Raw genomic sequence first — 20,374 nt, forward strand, 5'->3', positions numbered from 1 at the left:
CATGACGTCGGTGTTGACAGGTGTCAGTGAACATTCCATTTACGCGGCGAAGAGTGTTTTTTTTGAAAACTGGTAATATGGAAACACCAGGCAAGAAGAGGCCCCTTGCTAAAGGAAATCGTTCAAGAATGGTGGTGTTGGATGATTTCTCCAAGCGACTTATTCGCCAGAAAGTACAAGAGTTTTACCTTCGCAATGAACTTCCAACCTCAAAAAAACTGGCGCAAGCAATAAGAAGTGAGAGTGATTTACCGCCGATGAGCGCTCGAACTGTGTGTCGGGGGTTGAATGATTTGGGTTTTGAGTTTAGTAGGAGGAAACGATCGTCTGTGTTGCTGGAGAGGGAAGATATTGTTGTTTGGCGACACAAATATCTGCGCCCTATAAAAAGGTACCGCCGCGAAAAAAAACATATTTATTATTTAGACGAGACATGGGTCAATGCGGGACACACTTTAAATAAAGCGGGGGAGGATACTACTGTGCGAAACCACCGCCAGGCTTTCGTTGAAGGGCTGAGCACTGGATTAAAGCAGAAGACTGAGAGGGGGGGGGGGGGGAGGCTTATTGTTACACACATTGGCAGCAACGAAGGTTTTGTCGAAGACGCTTGTTTACTGTTCCGTGAATGAATGAACCAACTTTGAAACAAAGATAATATTTTTCTTGAATGAGGCTCCTTTTTAAAATTTACATGTGCTTTATTTTACTTCGCATTTATGCAACTTTTTGGCTAATTACGAAGATGGGGATGAGTAACGATATGATGAAATTGATGAATGGACACTCAAACACATTCATGCCCAGGCCGGGATTCGAATTCAGGACCTCTGGCGTCGTAGCACGTTTTAAAATTGAGAATAAAATTGATTAATGACATTTTAAATAAAATAAATGTGTGCGGGCACGCGGGAGCGCGGGCGTGCATGTGTGTAGGATGCACGATCATTTATGAACATAATACAATGTTTTCAGTAGTTCTTATGTCGAAAACGAAGAGAGAGACACAAAAAAATGGAGAATACCGGAACCTTTCTTCCTCGCAAAAAGTTATTTTTAACATTTTTTTTATTTGATTTATTTTGCTTAGCTTTTTTGATACTTTTGGCTAATCGCGAAGATGAGGATGAGTGATGATATGAAAAATTGATGAAGGAACACTCTCAAAGAACACCCGTGCTTGGTGTATGAAATATCATTATCCTTACTTAGCACCCACCTTAATATTATCGCGCAAACAGTAACTTCTGGTATTGTAAGGAATCCGTAGCACAATGTGCATGCCCTTCTCTAGCAAAAAATAAGTTTAATTTTGAATACAAAAGTGTACTGTACATTCCGGATTTTCGAAAAGTTATTTTACGTAACATACTTGTCGTTAACTGGTACATTGTATAACACCATCAATAACAAATCACGCTGTTTTTTGTGGTATATAAATTTCAAGTTTATATGTCTTATAAGGAACGGATGCTAGCAAATGGTGCAAGAAACTTTTTAATAATTTCTCCCCCGCACACGCATCATATTTCGAAGATATTTCGCGATTAGACAATAACATATTTATTACACAGTTTATGCACAGAAAGTGATTTAAAAATTAAAAATTGTGTGGTTTAGGAGACTAAAGAAGTAGAAATACATTCCGCTTGACATGCATGTACGGGTTTTGATGTGTTGATGGGTTGGCAATACTGCCAATTCTCTCATTGTCTGCGATACGAAGAGCTTAACGGTTCAGGTAAGACTGGCATGGATGATTCTGAGCGCCGTACTCGCGCGGATTAATACATAAAACCTGCTGCAAACTTGACCTGACGCGCGGCTTAGGTTTGTGTTTATCACGATTTCTGGATATATTTGAATGGACCCAATGACGGCGCCCGGGAAAAGTGACTATGTGCGGAAGGGGGCGAGAAAATATTGTAGCGGAGCCGTCACATTAAAACGCTCGAACACATTATATATACAATATATATATATATAATATATAACGATAATACCTATTATTATTATTATTATATTCTTGTATGGTATTTTGAATGTGTACATTATTCAGAGTGGACGTTTACTGCCTAAATTTAGTTCTTGATTACGAGTTTATCTCCATATGATTCGTTTTAATAAAAGGATTATTTATTTTTTTATTCGTGGGAACTGCCATAAGTTGCGTTGTTTCTAGTGACCTATTTCATTTTTGGAAGATAGGTACAAAATGGCCTAAAATAGTTCCTCAATTTATAATTTTATAATTCATTGTCTTGAGATGAAACTACTGATATAAATATTCAAGTTATAAGATAATATTATAAATGACGAAAAAAATGTTTCCAAATGTTTAATTTTCTTTCAAAATAAACATGACGTTGGAAGAAATCAATTTTCTTAAGTATTATTGATTGATTTGGTGCTTTTAAGTCCACTTTATGTACAGCAAGACTAATCGGGACTGGACCTACAGTTTAAAGTGGGATCCGAACCACTAAGTGCCTCCACCGGGAATCGAACCCGGAACCCCTTGATTACAACGCTCTTAAGTATTAGAAACAACGAAAGTCACTTAGTGAAATGCAATTCTTCTACAGAAAATTCTGCTGCATGTGCTTTGGAGAACAGATTGCCCACCTTCGGTACGTCCAAGATTTAACATTCCTTCTTCTCAATAGCAAGGACAGCACAAATGAGGCCATCCAGCATCCTGTTTCGAGGCTTTTTCAAAGGTTTCAAACAAGAGGTTCTTTCACATGCTGCATTGGAAACTGGAATTGTTACAGAGAATACAACTAGAGTGTGAACCTTTTGCAATGCCAATTTATATTTTCCTAGGATATCGAAGAAATCCATTAGGACTACTTTCGTTCCATCTTCGTAACGCTGAAGAGTTTTGGACAAAATCTGTGTTCCACCTTTCAGGGAAATCATATCACAGGAATAATAATCTGAAAAACATTACAGTTTTCTCAAAATTCAAGAAATATTCTGACCCTGGTGCACCTCTCACTCTTCCATTCCATAGTATGTTTGGGCTACACAATTACAGGCATCTATGGAGTTCTTGAAAATAATGTCTTTGATTTTGATGTGTGCAAAGAGCGAACCTGCATCGAAGGATTGAAAGACTGCAAGTCCTAAAAAGCGTTATTTTACCTGCCCGCGACACAAATGTCTGTCTGGTTCCTTCCTCGCAATGTCTCTTGTTTCAACTGACATCAGTGGAATACTTTCGTCTCTTCCACTTCCTGGCTTATTTTGCTGAGAATAAGTGTGGACATTACGCAGATTAATTTGTTTTTTATCGAAATTTGAGTGTAATTTGTATTTTTAGGTTCAAGTTCAATACATTTCCGAATATTGCCTCATTTTTAATTTTACTTCAACAGTTCCAAGAACTACCTTCTGTTAAGGCTTGCCTCGGACACATCATCATTCGAAAAATAAGTCCCTGAATAGTAATAAACCGCGATGCATCCAGAACATGCATGTAGCGACAGTTTTCTTAAATCACCTTTCAATGTCTTTCACTAATTGGCGTTGTCACTAACGATCCACTATTAGAATAATTTGCCCGCACTACAGGTGATGTTTTGTGGTTCTCAGAATGTTCGTGATGTTTTAAAACCACCCACATTCAACGCTTTTCTCCAGTTCTTAAAACTGGTTAAAACTTAGTTTAATCGCGACGATTACAGGACATAAATAAATGAGAAATCACCTATGTCCAGGTCGGCGCTGGAATCTTAAACGAAAGTCAGACACACACAGTGGCGTAGCACAGTTCCCTGGGGACCCCCTACAAGTAAAATTTTGGGAACCCCCTTAGTGTAAAGAAAATTATCGAGATGGTGTCAGAGTGGGACGAATGTACGTACAATAGTTAGCTAGTTCCCCTTCCCAAGTTGTAACTGTACTACACTACGTTTACGACAAACTACGTAGCTACATATAAAGGTATGAGGTGAGGGATATTTTCCTCTGGATGGCCATCTGCGAGCAATTAAGTTAATTCTGCATTTCGGAGAGGAACCACGTTTCAAGTTACCTGGCCCCTCTGGCGGAGACAATACGTCATGGCTTATTATCGCAGACGTGGTTACATGATATGGTACTGGGAACCAGATTTCTCTTTCGTAAGTTCATTTTTAATAAGGGCACTATCTGTTGAATATATGGGATTATGTACAGTAAAATTTCAGAGGCTACGCCACTAGACATACATATATATACTAAAACAAAATTAATTGCTCTATTAATGGGGAGGGATCTATCTTGGAGTCCTATTTGGTTTCAAGTTGGTCTTATAAGCAGGAAATGTAATATCATGCAGAATACACCACTTAGAAAAGGTGAAAATCGTCATACTCTTAGAAATGAGCTCTCTTATTATCCGATATTTCATTAACGCCAGTTTGGGGTGGGGGGAAGAGGCGGGCGAAGTGTCTGACTGGGGGCGCCCGACCCTTGCCCCCTCAGGCGTCGTCACTGAATCGATCCTGTGATGAGTACACGTGTGCTTATTTAGAAAATATATGAACTTACAGAGGTAAAGACTTGCTGAACGCATAGTCTACAAGCATTGAACTTTTTCACCCCTTCTCCACCATTTCCCTTGGAAAGGAAGGAAGTGGCACGGTCGTGACTTTTGAGCTATCGGTCTCAAATCATTGCGATCATTCTTACTTATATCTTTGCTCGACTCGTACGAAGGAAACTAATTTTCGACAATTTGTCACCTGATTTCATTGGGAAACTCGACAAAATTCAATCAGAAGTTCGACACAGTTTCTTCTAAACTCACGTAATGTAAGTACATGGGGCAATCGAAATATTACTGCATTGTCATTATCTGTAATATCATGATGATATTTTCTAAGCTCATTTCTGTGTTTATTGTACCTGTAAGCCATCGTCGTATGTTTAAGTGGGGTGATGTAGTAAAATCAATAGAAGGTAACAAAGTTAATATATATAGTGGATCAAAAAAAATGAACAAAACAGTGGTTAATGTTGCTGATCATGTAAAACTAGAAGATAAAAAAATAGTAATTGAAGAAAACCTAAATGAGGTAAAATCAATACTACCATGTTCTCTTTGAGCAATTTTGAGATATGGAACGTTATCAAATAACAATTGGTTCATTGTATTTTGGGTTAAAGACTCTAATTCTTTTCCTAGTCTGTGTAAGTGCCGGTAAGGAAATAACTCCGATATAGATTTACCTGTCCGCTCCTTTATCTCAGCTCCAATATTTTGTTAAATACATTATCGCAGCAGTCGAATATGTTTGAATGTTACAGATTTAAGTAAACAGCTCTCCCTATCTGCAGGTAGGTTTCGGTTTCATGTAGTCTTGTGGCTGTTACTTTTTATGTTTACCGTATTTTTTTGAAGAGCTATTGTTGAATAACGTATGAACTTATAGCCTATAGCAAATGTTGCCGTTTTCTGGACGCATAAAAATTGCAGAATATTCACACACAAAATCCGAAGCTAATTCAAAGTAATTCACTGCAAGATATTAATCATCCTAAGGAAAGTGACAGCACCTACCATGAGATTTTTAGATTGTGGGGTTCCCACTATTCTCCAGTGTTCCCCTAGTATCAGGCCTGTAGCCAGGAATTCTTAGTAGGGGTGGGGGTGGGGGGGGCGAAGTCAATCCTAGAGGGGGCAAATTTTTAATATATTGTGTTGCATTGACAGATATAGCAGGGTACAGAGGGGCAATTGCCCCCTCCTCCAAAAGTGATAAGTAACAGAAACGGGATGATATCTTGAAACTCCAACGAACAAAAAAGTTTGAGCAATATCAATAACAATAGTTCGATAATGACCTTTCGTACTACCAAAGAATATAAAGATAAAGTTTATCATAAATAGGCTAATCGGGATTGTATCTACTTTATATTTACAGGTCAATAATGTTAATAGACTATTAATATGTACCAACAGCTTTGGGCTTCTCTGCAGAACTGATTAAGGAAGTCCTTTATAAATCGTACTTCTAAATGTTTCCCTCTAGTTTCCAGTCTACAAGATTTTTACGCACAAAGGAATCTATCGAGAATCCAACAACACCATTGTGTTGCGTTATGCAAGAAAAATCTAGTTAATTAAATAATCATGGTTACATATCATCTACATTTTGATGAATGGTGTAAAAATTTGTAATACATTTTTTGTAGGTCTACTTGCTAAAACATTAAAATATGGGTCCACTACGGATTATATTTGCTTCAATGAAAGACTCTTGCATCACTACAGACAATGTTTGCCTACTGGTTACGTTAACCATTTTTCAAAATATTGTGTTGTTCAAATACATGTGTTTGACACCCGACAAACAAATAGGAATCCCTTGATTGATCAATGACTTCTTGGATTACAGTGTCATCATTAATATTTCATATTAAGTTTCATAGAGGGATATTTTGTATTCTCTTTACATTATGAAAAATATGTTCCTTAATGACTATGGTACGAAGCCGAACGATATAAGGGGCCTCTTTTGCTTTACCCCATTGCCGCTTATCGCCACCACTTTTTGAGCAGAAGCGTAGAAACCCCAAATATCAGTTTTTTTAAAATGCTGATACTGATTTCTTCCAGTCACAGAATGACTTAATATATATGAATAAAATTAGGAGAATCTACTGCATAGAAGAAGAGTTGACATAATTATTTGTCAAAAATTAGGTTGTGCCTGAGGTACTTTAACAGGCAACATCCGCTACAGACACAATGTAATATTATAAATATAAGAAAATAAATGGAATATAATTAGAGAGATTTTCAGTCGTATTTATTTCACTGCAGCATTTTTCTACTTGTCGGCACGTCTGATAACACCGACAACTTTCTCAGTGTGTACAGGACATCAAGGCAAGCAACTTATCTCAGTCACTATTTGCTCGTCTAATTCTCCTTTCGATGTTACAAGCAATCGAAATATGGCATCTTCTGTCCTTAATGTATGCAATCCCATTGACAGCTTCGCAGTTGCAAATGTCATTTATTTTTACTGCCGTTTAAAATTCTGAGAGCAATATATAACATGCTATGGAAACGATATCAGTCAGTCAGGGTTAAAACTTAACTTTTCCTTTATAAAATGGATATCATAACACACCCATATGTTGCTTATCATATTTGATGCGTTTGCATGGAGAAATGATTCATAAGATTTGAAATTGATATTTACACTCCATAAGATGCTTATTGTAACCCGTATCAAACTACAAAATTTATCGCTTTCTAATCGAAAGAATAAGTGTGAAACACTATCACATTTTCATCGTGTTTGATAATAATTTGAGCCAGTAAGCTGTCCTACATCTTTCACTAGCCAACCTCCATGGTAGGATGGTTACATGACACACTACGAAGCCAGGGGTTCCAGGTTCGAGCCTGGGCATGATTGTTCTTTGTGAGCAGAGGCGAAACCACAAATTTGTATCCGGAGAGGAGGGTCAAGTACCAGGACAATAATAATAATAGTAATATAGTGGTAGTAATAATAGTAGCATTAAAATACGTTATTATCGTCGTAAATCATGCAAAGGGAGTGTAGAAGTCGGTGCTAAAGCATTTGTGTTTGAACAAATAATTTGAAATATTTTTCCAACACGTTCAATTTCATATTAGCTAATAATGGAAAACAAGCACGCAAACTGTATTTTTGAAAGACAGAATATGCATGATGAATATTATTCTTTTTGTATATATCACACATATAACTTCCATGTATAACATATGTATATTTTACACATATGCAACATGGAGCGACGTAAAATAAGAGAAAACAAATTCAACATGATTACGTTAAATTGTGTACACCCTTGTGCAAATTAATTGAAACAAAGCATGAATTTAGTAGTTTATTGTACAAAACTCACATATACATGTACAAAACTCACCTACACGTACATTAGTAATGGATATGACCACCTCTATTTTTAAGCAGCATTTGAACATGGTTTGGCATGGAGTCTACTAGTTTCGAACAGTCACTGTTGATTTTTGGATCCCTGTACCACACTTGAATGAGCTCCTAAATGAGCTTCTCCATAATCGTACAGTCCACAGTACGGAGGCGACTTTTGCATATAGCCCACAAATTCTCAATGGGATTTACGTCCGTAGAATTCCCTGGCCAATCAAGTACCTGCATTTGCTGCTCTGTCATGAATTTCTTCACCACTTTCGATGTGTAACAGGGGGCTAGGCCCTGCTGCAATATCCCAGTACCGTCAGGATACCTCGTTTTCAGCTCTGGAATAGCACACTTTCGTAGAACCTCAATATTTTGTTGCGAGCGCACGTTCATTCTATTGGATGCAGGCTTCCGACACCATAATAACTGAAACATCCCCAAAACATCTTATCTTGTGGGTGCCTGACAGACTGATCGATGTGGCAATCACAAAGATTCTCTCCTCGTGACCTTCGAACATTCTGACTTCGCTGACCCTGTACAAAGAAATGGCTTTCGTTGGTGAATAGGACTTTTTGCCACTGGTCTTTCGTCCATTCCTTATACTTTTTGCCCATTTATACCGATTTCGTTTCATTGTTGTCATTAAAAGCTGTTTCTTGACAGGTCTTATGGCTTTTCGTCCGACCGGAATAAGGCGCCTGCGAACTGTAGAGGAACTAATTTTGATTCCTTTCTCCTGCAAATCCGTTTTCAGTGCTTCACTCGTTTTGCAGGGATCCTTTTTGCTTTGTCGAAGCAAGTAAGCATCATCTCTATGAGTTGTTTTCATCTTACGTCCACACTTTCCTTTACGTTTAGGAGAAACCAATCCGGTTTCCTCCTGCAACTTGATGGCACGACTGACAGTTGCCAAACTCACACCAACCACTGACGCGATCTCTCTATACATTTTAACTGTATGTTCGTGCAAAGTTACGATCTTCGTGCATTCCCTAGGTGTCACATCCATCTCGACCTGCGGTCGAATCACATCTGGTGATGTTTCTAATATCTGATGCAATACTGCAGTTGCTTACGTCATGATTGCATCAGTCAATGATCACTACAGCGATCAGACAGGATTCTCAAATCTGATGCAATACAGTAACCTGACGTAATGATTGCATCAGCCAACAAAACAAATGATCTAACTAACTTTTCGTGTTTGTTTTGAGTACACGATTACGAGTAATGTATAAAACATGCTTTGTTTCAATTAATTTGCACAAGGGTATACGTATTCAAAGTTTCTTTAATATATATATATATTATTTGAGTACATTACATGATCAACTCATCCGCCAAATTGTCTCTCAAATGTGCGAGCTTCTTTTCCTCAAAAGAATGGTTCATGCATTTAAGCAGCAACAATCTGAAGTATATACGTATATGGCCTTACTTCTCTCTCGGGTAATTTAGAATGCAGGAAAATCTTTAGATAGAAATATTTGCAAACTGAAAACAATATTGATTTAATAGGGCGCAAAAAATTTCATTGGGCGCCATGGCATTCCTTAACCAGGGTGGCGACAGAACTGGAAAACCTGGAAAACCGGGAAAAGTCAGGGAATTTGAGGTGTCAAAAAAAGTCAGGGAAATATCAGGGAATTTTGTCTTCATTGATTTCTTTTAAAATTATCGTTATGGAACTCTGCACGGGAACAGGAAATCTCGTTCGTAAGTTTCGGCCTCAACTTTTAGGCCTCTTTTATGCGCAACACAATCACGGCGCTAGAAACCAGTGATGGCAGGAGGACAGAGAGAGAGAGAGAGAGAGAGAAATTTCTCTCTCCGAGAAATTTCTCTCTCCCGGGCTTCTCAGCGGGAATTTTAAATTCGAACACTCTTTGGAGGAAAATTGTTATAACTCGGGCACTGTGGGAACAATCTACTTCGGATAAGTTTTGTTTTGCAGCTAAAACATCATAGCATGCAACCGTGTACAGTTCAGAACGCTGGACCGAGGAAGGGGGGCTTGGGGCACGAGCCCCGAATTTCAATGGAAAAAAAACAAAAAAATTGAGTTTGCCCCTACTTTCCCCGCTATTTTTGGGGAGAGGACGCGAACTTTAGTCTTCTTTTCAAAGAATGGACATTTATCAAGAGAACGTAATATGTTTCATATTTCTTGGGTGCCATACAAGTTGAATAATAAGCCGAAATGTGATTATTTTTTTTTACGAAAAATAAATTAATTTGCATTTTTGGAGGTAAATTATTATAACTCGGTCACTATGGGAGCAATATACTTCGGACAAGTTTTGTTTTTCAGATATAACATCAGAGCATGCAACCGTGTAAAATTAAGAACGCTAAACCGAGGAAGGGGGGCTTGGGGGCGCGACCCCAGAATTTCAATGATAAAAACATAAAAATCTGGAGTTTGCCTCCTCTTCTCCCGCTATTTTGGGAAGAAGGCGCAAACCGTAGTATTCTCTTCAAAGAATGGACGTTTCCAAAGAGAATAAAATATGTTTCATGTTTTTGGGTGCGATACAAATTTAATTTTAAGCTAAAATGTGAAACTTTGTTTTTTACTAAAAATAGGTAATTTGCATTTTTGGAGGAAAATTGTTATAACTCGGGCACTATGGGAGTAATCTACTTCGGATAAGTTTTGTTTTGCAGCTAAGACATCAGAGCATGCAACAGTGTACAATTCATAACGCCGAACAGAAGAAGGGGGTTTGGGGGGCGCGACCCCCGAATTTCAATGAAAAACTATAAAAATCTGGAGTTTGCCCCCTCTTCTCCCGCTATTTGGGAAGAAGGGGCGAACTTTAGTATTCTTTTAAAAGAATGGACATTTCTCAACAGAATGAAACATGTTTCATGTTCTTGGGTGCCATACCAGTTGGATAATAAGCCAAAATGTGAAACTCTGTTTTTTTACGAAAAATAGGTAATTTGCATTTTTGGAGGAAAATTATTATAACTTGGACGCTATGGGAGCAACCTACTTCGGATAAGTTCTGTTTTCCAGCTAAAACATCAGAGCATGTAACCGTGTACAATTCAGAACGCTAAACCGAGGAAGGGGGGTTGGGGCGTGACCACCGAATTTCAATGAAAAAAAGAACAAAAAAATCTGGAGTTTCCCCCTCTTCTCGCGCTATTTTGGGGAGAAGGCGCAAACCTTAGTATTCTCTTCAAGGAATGGACGTTTCCAAAGAGATTGAAAAATGTTTCATGTTCCTGGGTGCGATACAAGTTGAATAATGAGCCAAAATGTGAAACTCTGTTTGGAAATGTGGCATGGATATGTTGCGAAGAGGGGGGAGGTTGGTCATCAATATGAATTTCCCAGGCTTGCTCAGTCGGTAACGCATCTGACTACCATGCTCAAGGTCCCGGGTTCGATCCCCGGCCGGTTCAAATCCAGGAACTTTTCTAACGGTGGAAGCGGCCCATCGCCCACCCAGCGTCGAATAACATGGGTACCTGGGGGAAACCCTGGGGGGTAAAGGCGTTTAGGGGTGTGATGCTGATCACATCACCCCCACTCACGACCGGATCAAGAAAGTGTGGGGCGTTACCCCCACACCAACTATATGCCTTCATGGCGTGGTGCTATGCACAGGAGAACACTTTACCAGTAGGTGGAACCCAACGTTCTGGGCCGGTCCTTTGACCTACTTTTTATTTTACGACGTTTTACGCACTAAACTAACCTACAATGAGAGAAAAGAGGACAGAAAAAGCTCTGGCAAAGCTATTTTTTTACCTTTTACAAAAAAGGAGAGAGGAGAGAGAGAGCGAGAGAGGAGGACGAGTTAAACAACCGACAGTGCTGCCAATTTTCTCGCCGTGTTGCCAACTCCTCACTCGAAAAATCTATTAAGGTTTTTGTTTTACGCACTAAACTAACCTACAATGAGAGAAAAATGGAGAGAAAAAAGCTCTGGCATCACTTTTTAAGCTATTTTTTTATCTTTTTCAAATCTTGCTCTTATGCTACCTCGTCTTTTGACCTACTTTTCGCCTTACGACATTTTACTATAAGGCTGTCTCCCCTTACGATATTTTTCTGTAAGGCTGTGGAACCCAACCTTCTGGGCCGGTCCTTTGACCTACTTTCTCGCCTTAATGGATTTTTCTCGTAAGGCATGAGCAGTGTTGCCAACTCCTCACTCGAAAAATCACCAAGGTTTTTGTTTTACGCACTAAACTAACCTACAATGAGAGAAAAAATGAACAGAAAAAAGCTCTGGCATCACTTTTTAAGCTATTTTTTATGCTAACTCGTTTTTTGACCTACTTTTCGCCTTACGACATTTTACTATAAGGCTGTCTCGTCTTTTGACCTACTTTTCGCGCGCAGTGTTGCCAGCTCCTCACTCGAAAAATCACCAAGGTTTTTGTTTTTGGGTCTAACGTAACCTAAAGCAAGGAGGCGGCAACGTTGCTTGAGGTATTTTCTCGCAGTGTTGCCAACTCCCCACTCGAAAAAATCACCAAGGTTTTCTTTTGGGTCTAACCTAGCCTAAAGCAAGGAGCTGACAACCTTGCTTGAGGCTTGCCTTACAGTGCATAAAGCAAGGTTGCCAACCCGCTGGTACTTTTGCCATAGCCTTTTACAAGAAAAAAAGAGAAAGGGGAGAGTTAAACAACCGAGAGCTTACCCACAGCCTTTTTTGCTCTAACCTAACCTAAAGCAAGGAGGTGGCAACTTTGCTTGTGCAATCAACCCGGTTGACCGCCCTCAAGTAAAAATCAGCGTTGCCAACTCCTCACTCGAAAAAAAAATCACCAAGGTTTTTTTTGCTCTAACCTAACCTAAAGCAAGGAGGTGGCAACTTTGCTTGTGCAATCAACCCGGTTGACCCCCCTCAAGTAAAAATCAGCGTTGCCAACTCCTCACTCGAAAAAAAAATCACCAAGGTTTTTTTTGGTCTAACCTAACCTAAAGCAAGGAGGTGGCAACTTTGCTTGTGCAATCAACCCGGTTGACCGCCCTCAAGTAAAAATCAGCGTTGCCAACTCCTCACTCGAAAAAAAATCACCAAGGTTTTTTTTTGGTCTAACCTAACCTAAAGCAAGGAGGTGGCAACTTCCTTGAGGCTTGCCTTACAGCGCATAAAGCAATTTTTGCCAACCTGCACACACTAACCAAGGTGAGCCGGCACTGCCGTAAAAGAGAGAGAGATGGGTGGATGGCAACGCAGTATGTGTGTGCGTGTGTGGGTATAATATGTAGCATTATTAACTAGAGTGTGTTGGCAATTTACTTACAACTAAAAAAAATAGAGATGCCAACGTTGGTGTAAGATGAAGAGAGAGAGAGAGAGAGACCCGTGGCTGGCAACAGTAACGAGCGAATGCGCCATATCGTAATTTTCCAACTCCGTATATCGCGACCTTTGCAAACCTCTCTCGGGGGAACGATGTGCCACACACACGCGCGCACACACCTGTATTGTGACGCAAGCGAACAAACAAATAATAATTGTTGTCTTTTAGGATACCTGGCCCCTATAACCTCGCGAGGGTGCGTGGTGCCCAACACAGTTCTAATGGCCACGGCTAACAAAGTCATGCCTCTGTAGAGTTTCACGTGTTTTTTTTTTCTCAAACTTCTATGAAACTCTACAGAGGACCTCCGTAATGCATGCAACGTGTACTAACAACTCTAGTGTTATTTGATGTTGTGATATTTTTGGATATAGAGTTTTATTGTGAGATATAGATAAAAATAATTATGTTTATTATAATATTTTCTTGATGAAGATGGAGAATATGTGTGTGTTACAAATAAAGTTGCATGCTTTTTTTTTCTAGTGTGTGTATGTGTTTTTGATGTTTCGACAGCATCTGAAACGATAAAAAAAGAAATTTTATTGTTAATTTTCACGTGTAAAAACAACAACAAATTTTGTGCAAATTCTGATTGTCTCGTGCTATAGTGCAAAAAAAGATAATGTAACTGATAACTAATGAAATTGACATTTGTAACTGATCTGAACTAGTGAAATTTGTATTGTGCTATTGTAACTGATTGTGCTAGTCCAAAAAATTTCTTATTGTGCAAGAAAAGATGTAAAAAACTTGTTAAAACTGCTCTGTGACCCTCTCGTTCTTCACGTCGTAGGCGAAGGACTTCTCTGCAACCAGGATGACGCTGCACAGAGTATCGGCAGGCAGCGCGTCGTGGAACTCGCAGACGACCTTGATGTTGGTTCGATCGTTGACTACCACCTGCTTCCTTTTTGTGGTGTTGATGACGAACATCGGCCTGCGGATTTTGAATTCGCTGGGGGTGTAGTACATGTCCACACTTCCCTCGGTCACGCGTTTGTAAGCCGTGTAAGCTTCGTAAAGTTTGAGGTAATCATCTTTGGTTATGTCCAGGTTGTAATTTTCGCGCGGGAACACTTCGTTGCGTCCATTCTTGAGATAAACGTTCTTGATCTTGCAGTCGTCGAATTTGCTGGAATCCTTTTCCTGATTGTTGTCCCTCCCGGTCTGAAAGAGCACTACGACGAAATCTGGCATGTCGAACTGTATGTTGTTGAACTGAGTCGTCACGTCGAATTCCATGTGACTTCCCGACGCCATCTTCTGCACGCACTGGTAACCGTGAAAGTGAATCGGCACCTGCGGACTTTTCAAGATCTCCGCTTTGTACTTGAGGGCGTAGTTTGTTTTGTATTCCACGATTGGCATTCTCAATTCCATGCTCCGGATGACGCACTTGGCTGCTTCGGGTAATGTGTTGGCTATCGGCGTGGTGCCGTCCGGACCCAAAGTAGCGTATCGCATCAGTGCGTTGTTGTCGTTGGCAGCTCTTCGAAACGTGACGCGCAGTCCTCCCTTCCACATGATCTCCTTGTAGTCCGAGAAGAAACCAGGCAGCAGACGCATGGGAAAGAGTACCGTGTGACTTGTCGTTGATATTTTGGTTCCCGCTTCGAATCCTCCGGCCTGATAGTATGCCGCATCCGTTTTGGATAATTTCAACGTTCCCACTGCCGTCGACGTGATGCCTGGATAATCTATTCTGTCGATGACGGTGTTGTGTTTCCTCACCTCCACCTGCGAGAACAGGTGAGGCACGAAGTTGTCCACGAGTATTAAGTTTGCTGCTGCGGGAAACGCGTCTCCGCTTTCCTTCTTCACCACGTCGAATTGAAGGTAGAGGTCCGCTCTGTGAGGATGAACGAACCCATCCCCTACGTCCACGTTGTATTCGATCTCCCTGTTCGCTTCGTTGAGATTGGCGAACGTGCGACGGTTGGGAGGGAAAGATTGCAATTCGTAACTTTCGATTTGCTCCATTTTTTTTTTTCACTATGTGTGTTATTTATTATACGTTGATCTCCACGATGGCAGTGGTTGTTGCACCTGCGAAATCCACCACCTCTCCTTTCTCGTTCGTCACCACCAACTCTATGTCGTCTATGCGGTTGCGACATACTGGAAAATAGATCGGCGAAGAGGGCGTGTAGATGATCGGTTCCATGAACTCGGAACTTGGTTTGAAAGTGGCTATGATTCCCGTCTGCTTGTGACTTCCCAGTAATCCGTCCGAGGATTTTGTGATCATGCCTTCCGCCACGTTGCAGTGTACGTTCAGAGTTTCGATGGCTAGAAATTTAGGAATATTGACTGCCGTGTGCTTGATGCCAGCTTCGAGTTTGGTGTCATTCTCGAAACCTAAAAGTTCTCCCATGGTGCCCAGGTCCACGGTCTCCGTCGCGGATAGGATTTCCACTCTGTGCGTGACCGAATTTTGAGAAAGGTATGTGCCTTTGGGTAATTGAGCTTGCAAAGTGGAAAGATTGTATTGGCCTGGCGTGACGACGATGTGTTCGCTTCCGACGCTAATTTTGTTGTTGTGCTGCGTAACGTTAGGTATGAGGTACATGCTGTAGAATGCACGCAGAGCCACGGATTTAGGATAGACGATGTCGTCGTGCAACGTGAGTTTCAAGATCGAAGATTCGCTCGTAAGATGGAACACACCCATCCTAGTGATGCTGTTTGAGGTTGCACAATGCTTTCTGGAAATCCTCGATCGTAGGGTTATTTATTTTAGAGAGAAACGCGAGCATGGAGAGGCAGAGATGACCGCAGTTCACGTCTCCGAAATTTTGAATGCGTTCGTCGTTGTAGTATATAGAGGTTTTGTTCGTTTTTAGATAATGAATTAAATTTGTAGGTGGAACGCCTCCGAAAGAATCGAAAACGAATGCTTTATCATCATTTTTGTGGTAACATATCCAATGCGTGCCTGGATTTTCTTGACCGTCCAAGTTGACTACTCCGCATTCTCTTCTTTTAACGCTTGAAGGTAACGAGTCGGACATGAAAACTCCTCTGAAGTGTTTGATTCGTAACGGTTCGATCAGAGATTCAATGTCTCGGTTGGTGAGTGCTTCTGTTTCTTTTTTTTAAACTTTCTCATCACGCCCTTCCCCTTCTTCTCCATGGCCAGATTATGACGTTTCTGTTCTTCCAATTCCGCCTTGTTCTTTTTCGAGTCGATGACGGTTTTTGCGATGGCGGCGCTTCCGCCGGCCAAACTTCCAACGGCCCCCAATGCTGCCAGGATGGCCGGGATGCTGAATATGAAACCTCCGATCTTTTGCTGTTTCCGCGAACGCTGCAATCTTTTCAATTGAGGTGTGCTGAGCAGCAATTTCATTCCGTGTCCTTTCGACAAGCAAGAACGTTTCTTCTCGCGTTGTTTCTTGGTGAGTAACCCATCGAGAGCACCTAGATTTTTTAGATTTGAGTATGGTATCTGGTACACGACACCCTTGGGCTTTATGTTGATGCTCTATGTGTTATTTTCACGGTATGTTATTTATATATATATTCTGAGATTTTTTCTCGTGTAGTTTTTTTACGGTATGTTATTTATATATTTTCAAGGCCTTGCAGTCGTTACACAAATTCTATTACGTGCTTTGTTTTCTTGCCAAGAAGTTCCTTTGTCCCCTTGTACACGATTCGAGTTTTGTTCTCGATTAAAATAGATAGCTTCTCGTCGGATAACATGTTAGCGTATCGATCTGGTAAAAATAGACTGTATTGTGCGTTGAGCAACAGGCGTACCTTGGGACCATACTGGGTAGAAACGATTGAAGCGGAAGTTATCGTGTAAGGTTTGTCGACTTCCAATTCCTGAATTTTTACATACTCGACTGACAAATTTAGCATTTGTTTTAATGCTTGGAGATTACTCATTTTTTCAGTCGTCATATCAAAAAAAATTTCAGAGTGTTAGAGAGAAATTTAATTGTTTTTTCACGATGTGTGTTATTTATATATACCGAAGATTATTTATTTATATATCAAGTTTTTTTTGACACGTATATATATTATTATTTTTAACAGAGGAAGAAAGTCCGTGCTTCGGAAAACGCGATGATGTGCGTGATGATATCTTCCGTCTCCTGCTTAGACTTGCGCCAATCATCAGTATACCGTCTTCTCCCCTGCCTTGCCTCGTGCAATTCATCGAACCTATCGTTTAATTTTTCCCCTGCAGCCGAAAGCAGAATGTTGAGATCACCACACCTCAGGCCGCTGATCTCCCGAAGATGGTCCTTGAGAACCATTTCACAAGGGATGCGAAATTCCGGCGTTGTTTTTGCCATGATTACAAGTTTCCCTACATCTCTGTTTACTACTTTTTTGAATATTTTAGATAGTAGCTCGGCGGCAAATCAGTTATACGAGACATGTTGTTTTTTTTACTGGATGTTATTTATATACCCCACCCCAATTTTTGTTTCGTGTTCATGGCGATGGTGGTACCCAGTACGGCGACCCGTTCACCCAGCGATGCGTCTCTGCTCACGAACCTTTCGAAAGCTGCGTGCTCTAACTTTCTGTCTGCTTCGTGACGTGCGTCCAGATCCGTCTGCGTGGTGTTGTAGGCGATGTCGTGATCTTTGCATGCCGCGTCCAACGGATTCACACCCTTGTCTTCTCTCTCCAATCTTTTCTCGAGTTTGGTACCCGGTCCGCAGTACTGGTAGCCAGGTAAATGCATCTCGAAAGGTAACTTGTTGATGATGTCGTTCACGAGTCCCTTTCCTTCGGCCACGTTCCAAAATTTCGGAGGCAGCGTGTTGATGATTTTGATCAGGTAACCTATGCCCTTGTCGTCGTTCACGATGAAGTTGGAAAGTTTCGTGCTGATCATGTCCACGATGCCAACCTTCTCGTTGTAGAAATTACGGTTGCCTGCATTCTCTTCGCCGGCTATCACCAACAATCGGTCCACGAGCTTCCTAACGTCGTCCACCCAAACGAATTCTTTGGGTAACGTGTTGTAGCGTTTGACGCCGCTGCCTGTTTTGACCTGGTTCCAAATCGGTTTGATGAGATTCCTGTACTTCTCACCACTGCTCGATTTCACCCTATTCTGCGAGGCGTCCTTGTTCTGGTACAAGGCATCCGTCATGATCAAAATTTCCTTGTAACTCTGGTAATCTTCGTCGGTGTAATCTTTCGGCTGCTTTTTGGCAACGAGTTCCCACAGTCCCACCGTACCCGGATACCTGTTCCAACTATCCTTGTCGCCTAAATTAACTTTAATATCGTCGCCTTCGAAGGTCACCTTCGATTTCCCAATCTTCCACACCACACCGCCGCCTTCGTTGGTTTCCATGCTAGGATACAATCCGAACACTTCATCCTTGTCGAACTTCCCCGTACTCAGGTAGTCTCGTGCCAAAGGCCCCAACTCGATTTTATCCGAAGAGGACGTGCTACCAATGGCTCGACGTCGTGCCGGTGCATCCTTCAGTTCGAACGGCGTCGAAGGAATGCTCGAAATGGGCGTGGGTACAGCATAACTTTTAGCTGCGAGCGGCACGAGTTCGTTGATCAAATTTTTATTTTGTTCCGTCACACTTTTAATTTCTTTACCTAGACCGCTGATGGCATCGATCACAGGTTGATCCTGACGTTTCTTCTCTTCGTAGAATCCGCGATTCTCGGATTTCCAACCTTTGAAGCGTTTCGCGAGGTAATCGCGAAGCTTGAGATTTTCGTCTTCGATTTTTCGTTTCGTCATAACGTTTATTTATATACGTCGTTTCTCACAACGTTGCAACGTTTAGAAAGTCGTTGATTTTGTTTCTGTATTTTCCGTCGTTGGGTTTCCTCGTCATGTCGATCGTTGCGAATCCGAAATCGTCACTGTTCCAGCAAGTAGAGCAGCAGCGTTCCGAAAATTGATTGTAGTTCATGTCTCCGCCTACGTAGTCATCGTACGCGTGCTTGAGGTTGGTGTGATCTTGACGAAACAAACATATGAAATTAGCGTTGTCGCGTACTAACTGTTTTGGAATTTTGGAAAACGTTTGAGCTAGGTAAAAGCAATCCATTCCCTTGTGACGACCTTGCGTGAAAAAGTTGCGAATTTCATTTTGATTTTCCAGGATGGCGTCGTCGAACACAACGACTGAATTTTCACGACAATCGTCGAGTGGTTTTATTTCCGAGGCGAACGTTGCAATGTCCAGACCATCGTACAGTTTCATCAGTTGCTGGTATTTGGATTGCTCCAAACTTTTCGAGAACACGTACAGGTGCCTGTTCTTCCAATCTAACCAATTCGGTGCGAGGAGAAAATTGTCCACGAGCAGTGTTGTTTTCCCACACCCCGAAGGACCTACGATCAGACAGCGGATGCTGTCGGGAAGCAACTTGCCATTCTTTTTCTTCGTTTGACTTTCCGGATCCGGTAGACGCTTCACCACATTCCACGTACTCACAAGATCACTTCGTTCGCGTCGATCCAACTCTTTTCCCGAAGTCCCAGCCATTTGACAAACAGTTTGTCACCTTTCCTACGCAATACTTTCTCGATGAGGTACGTGTCGGGGTGTTTTGTTTTAGAGAGTTCCTCTTCGTAAAATCTTCCTTTCAAAATCTCGCCGCTACTATCTTTTATTATATACGTGTGTCGGTTTCCGGGTAAAACTCGAACCACCGTAAAGAGTTCCGTGCTCCAATTTTTTGTGAATCCCTTCTCGAAGGTGCGTTTGAATTTGCTGATCCTCACCTGGTCTCCAATTTTGTATTTAGCTTTTTTTGTCGTGGGAGTGTACTTTGGACAGTAAACGGTAGAAATTAAACGCTGCTCGTCAGATTTCGTAACGTCGGCTGGCTTCATGCCTATCGTTCTGTGTACCGTATCATTATAGGTGTCGACGAGTTCCGGCAGGATGTCGACCCATTTGTAATTTCCCCGAAGCGTGAATCGTTTCCACATGTGTGTTTTCAAGGTTCGATTGAATCTTTCCACGATGCTGGCTTTGATGTGACTGAAGGTCGAATAATGTCGAATGTCATGTTTTTGAATAAACTTTTGGAATACGGAGTTGTAAAATTCTTTACCGTTGTCCGTTTGCAGAAACCGTGGTCGTCTGCCGCCGCTTTCG

The sequence above is a fragment of the Lepisma saccharinum genome, unplaced genomic scaffold, assembly GCF_977018435.1.
Source record: "Lepisma saccharinum unplaced genomic scaffold, izLepSacc3.1 HAP1_SCAFFOLD_491, whole genome shotgun sequence".
NCBI classification, from domain to species: domain Eukaryota; kingdom Metazoa; phylum Arthropoda; class Insecta; order Zygentoma; family Lepismatidae; genus Lepisma; species Lepisma saccharinum.